The following is a 12,263-nucleotide window of genomic DNA, read 5'->3' on the forward strand; positions in this document are numbered from 1 at the left end:
GGAACAGCGGTTATTTCAATCTGAAGAAAAATTACACATTTCCCTTTGGACTTATTCCTCTCTTCTCTGCGGGATGCGGATGCGCCTGGTTCCTCGATGCGTGGAGAGCTCAAGCTGCACCCTGAAGCTCTCTGACCGTCTCTGCTGGAGCTGAAGGGGTTCATGGCCATAAAGTGCTGCCCGCTGTCTGGGTGGCTGCACCACAACCTGCCATATTCTCAGTGTGACTGACAGACAGGTGGCCACAGGGTTCAGATGCCTTGCTTCAGATGTGAAGAGGATGGGAGAAGAACCTGTAACTCAGATCCCACAGTTAATAGGATTGAAATTTGGGGCAGTTCTCAGGGTAGCAGGAAGCTGGAAAGACAAAGCCAGCGCTGGGAACTCATTTTAATTTCAACCATCTTGTGCCTGTGTAGCTGGCTGTCTTTGTTTAAAGAACTTGGCCTTCAGGTAGGTTTTATTGGGGCTGCTTGCATATCCAAAGAAGATGAATGGCTTTCCTTGAGAAGCTCCGCCAGCACCTTTGCACCCCGGCTCTCCTCCAGCCCTGTTTTCTCTCCTCCCTAATCTCCCAGTGCCCGGCAGCAAGCCTTTAGGGTACATGCGCAAGTGAAAGGAGCCGGAGTTGGGGAATTAATATTCCTGGAACATAACACCAGCAGCATGCACACGCTGAGGAGAATATTAGAGCTATTAGCGGTGGGAGTTTGGAGTGCATGCAATATCTAGATGGAGAATTCAGTGTGATTAATCTGCCTCTAAGCAGCAGCCTCCGGGCTCTGGGAATTCTGTGGCACGTTTGAAATCAGAACTTTTTTTTAATTACCTTTCCGCATCAACAAAACAATTGCAGTTGTGTGAAAAGAAGCCCCTGTTCAGCCCCTGCCCTGGCTCTGGTTTTGTGGCTTGGGACGAGACACGCTGCCAAAGCCCCGCACTTTGCACCAGCGCAGAGGGATGCAGCCTGGGCACCTTGGCTGCTCTCCAAGGCAGGTAATGGTGGTATGGGCCGAGGCAGAGCACGCCTGTTCTCATTGACGTGCATGTTGGGTTTCCTGCTTTCCTCACCCCTTTGCTCCGCTCTCCCCACGCCTGCGAGCACCCTGGCACTGCAGCAGCCATGTTGTGTGCCTTGCTGAGGGAGCTCCCCGAGGAAAAGGACTGGGGCAAACGTGGAGGCAGGAGGGGAGGAAACAACCCAGTGGGATTCAGTTGTAACAAAACTGCAGCCAAACAGGGAGTGAGGCTCTCTGGGGAGTATGGTGGGCACAGTGTCAGGTGGGTGCCCATAGCATGCCAGCTCTCCTCCCACTCTGAAGGAGAGCTCATCCCTTCCATGGCAGCCTGTTGTGTTGCTGCGCTGGCACTGGAAGCTGTACAACGACACAGGCAGCCAGGGAACATCTTCCCAGGTGCCACGGCTGTGCCAGGGCTGGGAAGAAAATGCTGGCGGTGCCCGAGGTGCTGGCATTCAGAGCCCATGGATGGAGCGGCTCCGGCACAGAGGAGCCTCTCAGAGCCTCTACCTGCCAGCCTGGCAGGGATCTGAGTGGCTTCCCTTACTCATCCCACTCACCATGTGCAGCATGGCCGTCCATGCTCCATCCCCAGGTTGGCCTCGGAGAGGGTTGGAGTGGCGGCTGCAGCAGGGTGGACACGCTGTGAGGAGCACAGCTGCCTCTCCTTTGGCTCTGCGGTTCAGATAACTTTATAGCATTGCCTGCAATTAGCGCTCTGTAATTTTTATACACATATATTTTTGCACTTGGCTTGGCTGTGGCTGTGCCCTTGGCTTATTATCCCCCTGCGTTCCTGGCCTGCGGGCATGATTAGCGCAGCGCGAGGCTTTGGGTTGCCGCTCTCCAAAAGGAGGAAGAAAATTCTGCTTTAAACACAAAGAACAGGGCTTTGTGGTTTTTTTTTTTTACCTATTTACCAACATATCTGAGGTTGTGTTAAATTTTTGTAAACTGCCATTAAAATAATAATAATAATAATAAAACAACCATCCAACTGAATAAACAAAGAGAACCCCAATTCCTGCAACTGTCCTGTTTGCATGAAGCCAATACTCAGTAAATCCCCTTTTTTGGGGGGGTTGTTTCAGAGATGCATTAACATCGTGCTCTTCTGCAGCATCCAGGCATTGCTATGCAGTCAGAGCTTTCGGGTATTCCTTTCATGTACCCCAGCCTCCCAGGGCACCTAAAAACTGAACATCGGATGGAGAACCGAAAACCTCACAGCTTATTGCCTTCCTCAGGCCTCGCGTTCAACTCTGTTACCTTAAGCCTGACCTTTACTACCCCTTTTATTCCAATTATAGCATAAAAGTGGTTTCAGATCCTCAAGTGGAAGAAAAAAACCCCAATCGAGTGCGTGGTAATTAGCGTTCCCTCAGCCCAACCCGCAGCTGCCAGACCTCTGTCACCGTGCGTCACTGCCGGCTCCTTCAGCACCGTGACCTGCAGTGCCGAGTTCCCCCCATCCCCTTCGCCTTCCTGCCATCCCCTGCCGGGCTCCTCTCGGTCTCAGCCCCAGCACGGCGGGGGTGGGGTGGCTCGGTCCTAAAGGGCTGCAGGCGGCGGGCAGTGCTGGGGACGCTGCCTGTCCTACCCAAACCACTGGTGAAAGGTATTCCTGTGGCGGTCACAAACTTTATTCATTTACTTATTTATTTTTGAGGCGGGGGGAGGGGGGGGCGTGTTAAGGGGGAGTAAGAAAAGAGAGTATGCTTTTTACCCCCCAAAAAACCAAAAACCCACAACAAAAAAAAAAGCCATTTTCTGGGCCAGCCGTTTCCCGAGTTCCCTTTGTTACTACTGCAGATACGTGTTTGAATAAGAGCCTTTTCCCCTCCCCTCTCCTCATCCTCCCCGATCTGCCTTGCAGTGAAGTCACAAGCCGGTGTTTGTAGGCTCGCTGTGATGTCACAGCCTCAGCCGTGTGACTTCACTGTGTTCGGGCAGAAGGTGCAGACGGGGCTGAGAGAAGAGAAAAAAAGCCCCCTCCTCTTCCCTCCCCCCCCCACCCCCCCCACCCTCTCGGTTTATAAAACCAGTAGCTGAGATAAATCGGAAGGGGGTGGGGAGAAGCAGCAGGGAAAGCTGAGAAAGATGCCAGAAAGGTACAGTAAATGGGCTTTATGTCTCTCTCTCTTTCTCCAAAGTTTAGAGTGTAAAAGAGGCCGCATCCGGCAGGCCACGCGCGCGGCCGCCCGCCCGTGTCTGCGTGTCACCCTGTGACGCCGCGGCCGCCCGAGGTGCGTGTGTGTGTGTACGGGGGGGTTGCGGGCAGGGGCTGCGGCGTCTCGCAGGGACGCAGCTGGGGCAGAGCTCCCCGCCGCCGCCGGGCCCCAGCTGTTGGCTGCTCGCCGCAGCCCGGCTCCAGCCTGCAGCCCGACATAAATGGGTTATTGGGTTGGTGCATGTGCCTGCGTGGTTTGTTTGTGTTTGTAGCCGTTTCTGATTCCCCTCTCTGCCCGCATCACGTTTTTTGTTTTGGTTTCAGAGGGGATTTGTTGTTTTCCTTCGGATCCGCAGGTTGGGAGCGGGGTGGGGGCCCTGATGGGAGGAGGAGGGCAGGGCCTCGGGGTCACATTCGCGAGGGCTGAGAGATGGGATTGCTGCTTTACTATCTCCTTTGCCTTCCTTTCTTTCTTTCTCTTTTTTCTTCCCTTTGACACAATAGCAGCGTGGGTGCACCAGCAAAGAGCAACCTCAAAATAATAATAATAATAAAAAAGGAATAACAAAAAAAAAAAAAAAAAGGGATGGAGGCAGAGGGGTGGGGGGGCAGTTTGCCCCTCCCTTCTTCTTCAGCACTATATATATATATATATATATATATATATATATTTTTTTTTTCCCGTGTCCAATTTAGCATTCATTTGAGATTTCGGACAAAGGCGGGGGCAGTGGGTGGGCTGCTTTGAGTTGTGTGATATGATACGAGTGGAGCGAGAGAGTAAAACGCAGACAATTAGGGATCAGCGCGAGGGCTTTGCTCATTCAGCCTGCCGAGGAAGCCGTCATTTTGTGTTAGCGCGTGTGTCTGGAGGAGGAAGGGGAGCCGAGAGTGACAGGGGAAGGATGCTCGGCACCGTGTTGCGTTTGTACTCGTTAAGTGCCCGCTCCGGGAAACGGGGGCTTCAAAAGAGAGGGATCAGGGAGCGGGGGGTCCTTCTGAATTTGCTCCTGCGGCGAAGCCGCTTCGGGCTGCTGCTGCTGCTGCTGCCGGCGTGTCACGGGGCTGCGTCCCGGCGAGGGAAAGGCTGGGGAACGGGCCGAGCGTGCAGGTGTCAACCCGGTGCCCCGGCCGTGCCCCACGCCTCGCCCCGATGGCCGACGGCCGCCCCGCTCGGCCGGGGTCCCCGCCGTGCCCCGCGGCACAGACACCGCCGCCGCCGGGTCACCGGGATCCCGCTGCCGCCGCGCGTCCACCCCCGCGACCCACAGCGCGTCCCGCTTTTGTATTTATTTATTTCTCCCTGTCAGCTGCTGGACCCTGGCTGTCCTCTGCCAGCACGTCTCTAGGCTGATGAATAGCACCCCCTGCAGTTACAGGGCTGAGCTTTTGTAGCGCAGATGTATAATTAATCGTGCGGCACTTTTGCAGTCGGAGCAGGCCGGCGGGCTCCGGGAAGGCCCCATTTGCAGCTCGGCAGCTCTCTGGCCTCACCCTGCCCTGACACCCGCGGGGACCTCCCCAGGCAAAGAATCCGGGTCTTGGGAGGCAAAATATCCCAAGCCCAAAGCACTGCTGCCCATCAGGTCCCCTGCCCCAGCCCACAGGGACCTGTGGGGCTTTCAGCATCTCAGCACCATCGTGATGGTGTCGTTTAAGGGATTTGTGGTCTGCCCCTTCTCAGAGGGAAAGTGAGCACTCTCAGAGGGCAGGAGTGCCCCCACTGCCCTTTAAGGTGAGCTGAAAGGCCTGCCATCCCCCTCAGGTCTCTGGGGGGCAGCCATGCCGGCCTCCTGGTTGGATCATCTGCTGCAGGGGCAACAAGAGGCATGGACCCCCCAAAATGGTGGGCGGGGGACATCCAGGGCCTGATTTAGCTACGATTAGACACAGAAGAGATTTTAAGCCTCATCGTCTTGTCTGGGTACAGTGGGATTGTTCCCTGCAGGGTTCTCCTCAGCTCTTTATCTACACCTGCTTTTATATGACTCCTGAAAGAGCAAGAAAACAGCAGAGAAAACCTTTTGCTTTGAATTGTGTTCAACTGGGGACATCCGTCGCACAGGACTGTATCCAGAGACGCTCGAGGAGAGGGAGCAGTACATGGCTCCAACCCCATGCCAGGATGTGAAAGGATTAAATCTCTTTCCAAAGCAAAGTGAAAGGTCCCCAGGTGTCTTCTCTCAGGCGCAGAGATTGCGGTGGGAGAAGTGAGGCAGGATCCAGCTGGGTAAGAGACCTCATCAAGAGGATAAAAGCATTTAGGGTAGAGGACAGTCTGTCTCCCTGAGTGGGGGAAGCAATCAGTGTGGCTGTGTGAGGGGCTCTCAGAAAGCCCTAGGCAGGAGATTCTTGTATCAGAGCTGCCTTTCCAGGCAGTGGTGAAGGGGAACAAGCTGAAAGCATTAATTGGTTCCCCCTCTCTGCTAAAATATTCCCTTTCTTGTAACCTTTTTTTTTTTTTTGCCCTTTTTTTTTTATTTTTATTTTTTTTTTTGCCTTTTTCCAACTTCTGTCTCAATGAAGGAACTGCTAAGGAAACCCCCTACTTACCACCTAAGGCTAGTTGCTGACTTACAGTTTCTGGAGATGAGATAATGCTGGCTGATTACAAACAGGGTGCCTACCCTTTCTCATCAGCGCTGAGAGAAAGCCGGCACCTCTGTCTGCAGCCTGAGGGATGAATCACGCCACAGGAGTGGGAAGCGCTGCTGGTTTCAGAGAAGAGAAGTCATCCTGAGGCTCACCCCCGCCTTCCCCTGTGTGGCCGCAGTGGGGACTCCCGAGCCACAGGATGCTTCCACGGGGAGCTGGAATTTCACCCCAGCCCAGTGGTTCCTCTCTGCCAGCTTAAACAGCTTCTCTCCTTAGACCTGGGTTCAGCCACAGTTACTGGCCCCTCTCTGTAGACTGCAGGCCTCCAGAGTGCTTCTGCTTCTTGTGAAAGAATTTGTGTTGGGGTTTCCTTTTATGTTATTTGTGGCTATGGGCTATTTCTAAAATTAGCTGACTGAGTTGATAAGTAGACATGTGTCTTGCTTATTGAGTCTTTTCTTCTTGTGCTTGCTGGTGATGCTCTGAGGAGAGGAGCCTACCTTCTTTTGGGAGCCCCAGTGTAACAGGCAGCATGTTAAGTCTAGTTACCCTGAGCACATTTATAGAAGGGTTAAATAGGTGGCCTCTGTTCCTAGTCACCTCTATGGGAAAACTGTGACTGCCAGGAAAGTTCCAAGCTGCAGGAGAGCATCTCTTCAAGAAGAGTGGGCACAGCCCTGGTACACAAGCAGATCTTTTGTTAGTGTAGACCTGAAGTCACTGATGGTCAGCAGCTGGAAGGATTCCTTGAATCCTGCAATAGAAACTACATCAGGTTCTACTAGGTGTTCCCATCACTTGCACCTTGTAAAGGTCTGCATGGGCTTTAATGGATTAAATGCTGGTGTTCTTAACCCAAGTTGGTTTACTCTGTTACCTGATAGTACTGTCATTGCTTGGGGTATGTGTCTTGAGGGAACATGTGCCTCTTTACCCCACTGCTAAGTGTAGGTAATGCTCCTAAATACCAAAGGTGCTGTGCTTAAAGCTCTAAGTTCTGTATGTTCTCATGTTGCCTACCCTTCCTTAGAGCTGAGCATGACTTTAAAGCAACACAGGGCACTAAAATAAGAAATTAATGTCTTCTGAAATTTAGAATTAGGGCTTTTGAGCATTGTATGTACTTTTATGAGTCTCAAGATGCAAAGTAATTAAAGCGGTTGTGTTTGAAGTGTTTTTTCTTCATGTTTTGTTAGCAATATGAGATATATAAGTAAACAGTGGTGAAACCTCTAAAATATTTTTAATAAGCCAATGTCTCTGATGAATCAGGAGCAGAAAGCGTCACTGCATGTGACAGGAAAAAAATTAATTTGGTTTCTCTGCCAAGAAGTTAATGAGATTTCATGTAATGCGTATATATCTTAAGTGGACCCTAAGACTACTACTACACAAAATAAATACAGCCTTCCTTAGCAGATAAATGTAGAAGATGCAGCTTCTGGTCTAGTCTGCTGCGCTCTGCTTTCACCTCTTCCTGCTGCAAGCCTTGCTCCAGCGCTGGGCTGTGTGCCTGGCCTCTGTATGGTGGTAGCAGCAAGGAGGTGGGGGAACCAACTTTGTTCTTCCTGGTTGGAACAGCCGAGATTGCAAACAGCTCTTGTGTGCATCAGGGAGGAAACCAACAGGGAGTGAAGTAAGAGTCAAAATCTGAGCTGCCTCTAAAATTTGGGACTGTACGTCAAGGGGATTTAAGCTTGTCAAGCCTGGAAATTCCCACTTCCCTGTAGGCAGAAAGAAAACCAACAGATGAAACCTCTGTGAAAGGGCAGCAGAATTAAAAGGAAAAGGAAAAAAAATCCCTCTCTGTAAGACATGCTGTGGCAAAGCAGAGCTGGTTTCATGTAAGGACATCTTAAAAGATGGGTTCTTCTAATATTTGGGTTTCTTCTTTTATTTAGATATGTTTAGCAATTCAGATAATGAAGATTTATTGATGGCCTTTTCTGCCTTATTGGAGACAGTCTTGCCAGGGAATCATATTTGTGTGGCTTTCTATTTTAATTTCCACCTTTATTGCTTTGGACATCTGCATGGAAATGTGATCCCTTTTTCCTCAAAAGTTCAGCTTCTGTTGTTCCCAGCCTTTTCACTGGACTCAGATCCCTTTGTCTGCAACACCGCAATCATTTTCACAGCAACTAATTCTGATTCTGCCAGGAGCAGCTTTTTGGCAGGAGGTAAAAGGAAGGAGCAGAAGAAGCCGAGCGGGTCTTAAGGTACAAAGATGCTATTTTCATGAATCAGCTCCTTGTAATGGGAGGATGAGAGGACAGAATTGTTGCAGTATTAAAAGATAGAGCAGAATTGTCTCCTCTGTAGGTGATTTATGTATTTTTTTTCCTGCTATGATTCACACTACCTGCCTTCAGCTGCTTTATCATTTTTCTTCCTTTGAGAAACTCCAAAGTCTTTCAATCCAGTTGGTTCTCTGTTGTGGAAATGGGGCTCTAGGACTTAACACTAGGGCTTATGAAGATGCTGCTCGTGTCCGCTTCCAAATGATGCAGCCAAGATGTGCCGCTCAGGAGCTGATAATCCGTGCTCTTCCAAAATACTTTGCAGTGAGCGCAGAGATCCCGTGACTGTTTGAGGGGAAGTTCAATTTCAGTGAATTAATGAGAGGAGAGCCCTCCCTGTCTGTGCTGCAGTTCCTTGGGAGATGTCTGATACTGCTGCTCCCTTGCGCAGGATCAGATGTAGCGCTTCTTATCTGAAGTGAGCGTAAAAGAAATAGGAGGAAGGTATGGGAAATCCTGGGGCTGCATGGGAAGAGAGTTAGGAAATGTTAATGAATGCAGCCATGCTGATGTCTTTCTTGGAGGAAGAGAAACGGTCTTGCTGCCCTTGCTTTACACTTACTTAAAGATTTAGCTGTCCCACCGTGAGTATCAGCTTCAGTCCCTGGTTGTGTGACCTGTAGGTGCCCGATCTCACTGTCATCTTTTGTATTATCTATCTTCAAGCTAGTCTCTAATGCCTGTTCCTGTAGCATCTAAGTGCCTCCAGATGAAAGCTGCAGAAGTGCAGTGGCGAGCCTGTGCGTGGCATGAAATTGTGTAGTAGGGGGAAGGATTAGAATCAGGGTAATACTTGGAGGAGATGGTTTCCGTGCTTGTGAGGAATCTGTGCCTGGCTCAGTGGAGACCTCAGCCTCCTGGTGCTGCTAGTTCAGTGCTTTTTATCAGCAACGAAACCTTTTGTAAGGAAGAAGAAATCTCTCAGAGGACCCCACCAGCTGCAAGCAGACATCATCTTTCTGCTAACAAACAGTGGGGCACAGTGGAGTCTTTGCAGCATCTGTTATCGACAGACTCATTTTTGATCCTGCAGGCTGTGTTTCTTGCAGCCCTGCCGCATTCCTTCTTCCTTTTGGGCAGAGTGAGCTCACGGGGGTGTGGAGATGACGGGTGGTGGAGGTCAGGAACTGTGCACTCCTTCCTTTCCCCCCGTGAGCTGCTAATGTATGTTCCTGGAGAGCCACAGCGACTGAGTAATCACCAAATTACGGCTGGATCAGAAGTGATGACCTCAGGGACAGGAGGAAACTCTCCATCTCCATTTGTCAGTTCTCTCAGGGTCAGAGGGAGATTTTTCTCAGGGATCTACGGGAGATGGTAAAGGGATGTGCAAGGTAAGCCTCATGTTGAGGCATAATGGGAAAAAGCCTTGTCGTTTACCACTGGCACAGCTCATGTCTGCTGAGAGTCAGCGCTCCTTGTGTAATGTGTGGTGGCAGCAGCACAGGTGGGAGCAGTGGCACTCACCCAGGGGCTATTTAGGGGGCTTCCTTTCACCCCAGACCTCTTGTCTGCCACATGGGAGGGTGTCAGTCAGAAGGGTTTTGTTCAGCTGGTCCCAGAGTGGCTGCAGACGATTACAGCAGAGCTGACTTTCTTGTGCTAAAGGCAGGAACTTAAATCTTTCTCATGACTTGGTGTAGTGCATCTGCTCAATTTATTGCACTCTCCAGTTACTGAGCCTATTGCTGAAAATTTACATGCAAACCTGGTCAGTTTGTTAACGCTGATTTTAAAATTGACGCTTCAAGGGTTTATTTTGGTGAGTGATTCTTTTTGGCTTTAAATCCCTATTCTCTCTTTTTTCCCCCCCCTGTTTTAAGAACTGAGGAGCGATCTGGTTGCTCTGTGCATGTGTAGGTACCACTGATGGCTCTATGCTGAGCCAGGACTGCTTGAGTGGATGCTGCACACCAGACCTGGTCATCTGTCAGCAGGATGAGGGCCTGACAGGGACGTAATGGGATTATTCTCTGTTAGCACTAACAATGTTTCATTGCTAACCATTTTTTGTGTAACTGATCACCATCAAGTGGTTGTTGTTCAGTGGACAAGTCAGAAACCTGAATTTCTTTCTTCTGGAGGGAAAACGAAGCATTTGGTAGCCAAGATACAAGAAAAATGGTGATGTAAACAAGGTATACAAATGACAGTGTTTTGGTTTTTTTTTTCCCTCTGGAGTCTGCAGACAGCCAAAAATTAGTTTCTGAGAGAATTAAATTATCCATTCAGCTCAGCGGGGCTGCGTCTTAGGGCAGGGTAGATGGGATCTGTGCTCATGTGATGGTGTGATAGAAGAGAAGGCTCCGGGGAGACCTCACGTGGCCTTGCTGTACTTGAAGGGAGCGTATAAACAGGAGGGGGAATGGCTGTTTACAAGGGTGGGTAGTGATGGAACAAAGGGGAATGGTCATAGACTGAGATACGGGAGGTTTAGGTTGGATATTAGGAGGAAGTTTTTCACACAGAGGGTGGTGATGCACTGGCACAGGTTGCCCACATGCGAGGCTTACAGCAGACAGGGGAGTGCTGAGAGTCGTGAGGCCGCGGGCCCTTTAAGCGTGAGGCGGCTCCGCGGCGCGCCCCCCGCTCCCGCCCACCACCGCGCGCGCACACGCGCAAACAGCCGCGAGCGCGCGCGCACGCGCCGCTCCCCCCTCCCTCCTCTCCCCTCCGCCCGGCCGGGACCCGCCGCCTCGCGCCGTTCCCGCTGGCGCGCGCTGCCTGCCCAGCGCCCGCCGCCATTGGCTGCCGGGGGTCAGCTGACCCCGTGTTATTTCCTGTGTGTGCGCCCCTTTCCGTGCGTGCGGCGCTGTGTGTGTGTCTGTGTGTGAGACGGGGAGAATGGAGCCCGACGGCCCCGAGCCGCCGCCGGGCTCCCCCCGGTCCTCGGCAGCCCCCCGCAGCTGAGCGCCCCCGCCCCGCGCTCGCCTCCCGCGGCGGCGGGGTGGGGGGGGGAGGGCCGCAGGTAAGGGGCAGCCCCGCTCGGCGGGCGGGGGGCAGGTGGCAGGGCCCAGCGGGGTGGGGGCGAGGGGGTGCGGGGCGTCCGTGAGGGCCGGAGTGCGGGCGGTGGGGGGGGGGAGGGCTCGGAAGGGGCTCTGGGGGAGTTCTCGTGTGGCCCGTTTCGCCCCCTCCCTCTTTTGTTGTTGTTTAGAGGAATAACGCGTGTTCACGTGCCCAGAAGGCCGCCGTGCCGGCTGAGAGCTGCCCACCTGTTCGCTGTCACTAGGAGCGGCCTGTGGCCAAAGCGGGATGTCTGTGAGGCCCAGCGCTGCACGTGGGCACAGGCTGCCCCAGGTACAGGGGTGATGCACGCGGATGGCTGCACTCGAGGCTCTGCTGCTCCCCTCCATTGAGCGGGGCCAGCCTCACCTTGGTTGGCAGAGGTGCTGTAAGGGCCGCCTGTGTGGATGTGGTGGGGACAGCTGTATTCCTTGCCTCGAGGAAGGAACAGGAGAAAGTTATGTAAGCGAGGTGCTACAGCCCTGTGGAGCTGTCTGATGGTACCAGGGCTCTGTTGTTAAGTTGAAAATAGGGCTGCAGTTGTGTGTGAATCAACAAGCATTTATCGCTGTGTCGGTTCAGTGCCATCATCCTTTTCTTTGGGTCTTAGCCACATCATCACGCTTTCCATCAGGAGGGCATGCAGCTTGGTTAAACTGCAGGATTGCTCCCTGTACCAGTCCAGTCCTTTTATCCTATAAAAACAAGAGAGAAAAATCAGAGATGCTAGTGAGGGAAACGAGGATCAGTTTCTGAGCTTGCTATGTTTAGGTTAGTATTTGAAAGCTATTCATGTCTGCAATAGCTGTTGCCATCTGTTGATTCCACGGGTAATTCTTAGGCGCTCTTGACGCGTCACGTGCTTCTGATCCATGGCTGCGCATGTTGCAGTTGCTCACCTTCAGCTGTCTGTGTGGAACCTTTCTGCTCTGCGGGAGGGGTTGAGTGATTGATGGCCACGCAGCAACCTTTGGGCTGCAGATGCAGCACATTGGTTGAGCTTGGTTCAATAAGGGCTGTCCACTTGGTTAAGTGCTTTGAAGGATTTCACTTTTGAAAGGCCTTTTCTTTAATATGCCACCCTACGAGACAGAGATTTGTTTCCTTTGGGTTGCATAAAGCTCTGTTTCTTAATCTGTTTTCCCTGCATTAGGTTCGGTTGGCATATAAACAGGT

The 12,263-nt window shown here is 51.9% G+C and overlaps 1 protein-coding gene across 5 annotated transcripts in view; it reads left to right on the forward strand.

Annotated features, from left to right (window-relative positions):
- The window catches only part of TCF20 (transcription factor 20), a 109,759-nt gene that overhangs the window by 41,974 nt on the left and 55,522 nt on the right, over window positions 1-12,263 (forward strand). Inside the window, exon 1 of one of the 5 annotated variants that reach the window (XM_015861471.2) lies at window positions 3,051-3,130. The exons of 3 other annotated variants lie outside the window; for them this stretch is intronic. The gene's annotated coding sequence lies outside the window, so the exon portion shown is untranslated. Of the gene's footprint in view, window positions 1-3,050; window positions 3,131-10,949; window positions 11,053-12,263 lie in introns of those variants that run through there. One more of the 5 variants, XM_015861468.2, reaches the window with a different exon arrangement.

The sequence above is a fragment of the Coturnix japonica genome, chromosome 1 (genome assembly GCF_001577835.2).
Source record: "Coturnix japonica isolate 7356 chromosome 1, Coturnix japonica 2.1, whole genome shotgun sequence".
NCBI lineage: Eukaryota > Metazoa > Chordata > Aves > Galliformes > Phasianidae > Coturnix > Coturnix japonica.